The sequence below is a fragment of the Carassius carassius genome, chromosome 4 (genome assembly GCF_963082965.1).
Source record: "Carassius carassius chromosome 4, fCarCar2.1, whole genome shotgun sequence".
Lineage (NCBI taxonomy): Eukaryota > Metazoa > Chordata > Actinopteri > Cypriniformes > Cyprinidae > Carassius > Carassius carassius.
In genome coordinates, this window is record NC_081758.1 from 24,484,777 (window position 1) to 24,486,350 (window position 1,574).

At 38.7% G+C, this 1,574-nt stretch overlaps 1 long non-coding RNA gene across 1 annotated transcript; it reads left to right on the plus strand.

The window, feature by feature from the left end:
* The first annotated feature begins 410 nt into the window (after nt 1-410).
* Nucleotides 411-1,241, plus strand: LOC132130588 (uncharacterized). The gene is made up of 3 exons (XR_009428741.1): nt 411-440; nt 583-664; nt 1,111-1,241. It is a non-coding gene; the product is annotated as an uncharacterized LOC132130588 (long non-coding RNA).
* Nucleotides 1,242-1,574: the final 333 nt, after the last annotated feature.

Consider the following 1,574-nt stretch of genomic DNA (forward strand, 5'->3'; position numbering starts at 1 on the left):
ATCCAGGCAATCCGGCGGTGGTGTAAGTAACCCTCGGCAAGTCCTCCTAAAAAGTAGCTAGGCCCTGTAACATTTTGTAAAATATGGGGTTGCCTGTGTTGATTCTGTAGTGGATAAACATTTGATATATTGTGCTTTGGGTATATCTAATGGGAAATTGTTTTGCCTGTGGGAAAAGTTTCCTAACTAACGTTTGCCTAACGATATCAAATGCAAACCTTATTTTAGAGTGCTCTTGTCATTTTAACCAAATAGTTTGCTTGTCTTTATTTAAATTTTTTTTACAAATTCTTTTATAATTGTATTATTTTTCATCAACTCAAATTAAGCATTATTTTTTATCAAGGGACTGCTGAGGAAACTCGGACCTTAATAGAGTGGCGGGCGGCCAACGAAAGGCTTTTCACCGGGAGGCGCAATTCCTCCAAAAGTGGATGGGAGTGAGTATTCATTTTGAATTCTTGTATAATTCCCTGTATGTCTGAAGGTTTGGAGCTAGATTTGGACAGTCTTCATCCATGAAAATGAATACGTTATTGAAGTGGAATCATGTAAATCTTTATGGTTTTGTTTTGCCTATAGGCATTTTGTTTCCACTTCTGGTTTGGCCATAACTGCCAAACAGGCAAAGAAAAAATGGAATAACCTAAAAGATAAATACAAGGTAATCTGCCTGTTTCTCTACTTTCTGTTACTGAAAGAGGCTTACCAAGATGTGTGTAAAGACTTTCCGGTCATATTTGAAACCTAACATAGATGCATTGGCCCTTACATTTTATTTTGTAAAATGTAGTTTACTCTGTTTACATTGTTTACTCTGAGACTGTAAAAAGAATAGTTCACCCCAAAATGAACATTCTGTCATTCACCCACAATTTTAAGTTGTTTCACACCTGTATACACTATTTATTTATTCTTTTTTTTTTTTTTTTTTGCTTTACTCAAAGGAAGAATATTTGTAAACTAACAGTTCTGGGGCACCACTGACATGTGTAATTTTTCTGTGTAATTGGTGCCTCAAACTGTTAGGTTACAAAAATTCTTAAGAATATCTTCCTCTGTGTGGAGCAACGTGAGGTGAGAACATGACAGCATTTTGCTTTATTTCAGGAGCTTAGGGACCCACCCACAGGAAAAGGGGTAGAGGCCGGTAGTGTGACTGCTGCCACCTGGCAGTGGTACACTGCAATGGATGCTGCACTCCAGGGGCAGCACTCAGTTACTATGCCCATAGTTGTTGCATCAAACCCACTGCCACTACAGGTGGCTCAGTCAGCACACCAGGTTCTACCCCTTCTGTGGAAGCCAGGAGTAGCCAGCAGTCAAGAAAGAGGCGACAGGACAGCCAGGCTCTTCTTGAGTTTCTAAAAGAACAGGCAGAGAGGGAAGAGGAGAGGGAGAGATAAGCATTGGCGAGAAAAGAGGAGAGAGAGAGAGAGGGCAGCAACTGCCAGAGCAGAGACATATCTGTCTCTGTTTGAAAAACGTAATAAATTCTAAATTAATGTTGTATTTAATGATAAATGATTTTATATAGATTATTTGAATAAAAAATGAATGTTTCAATTTCAACC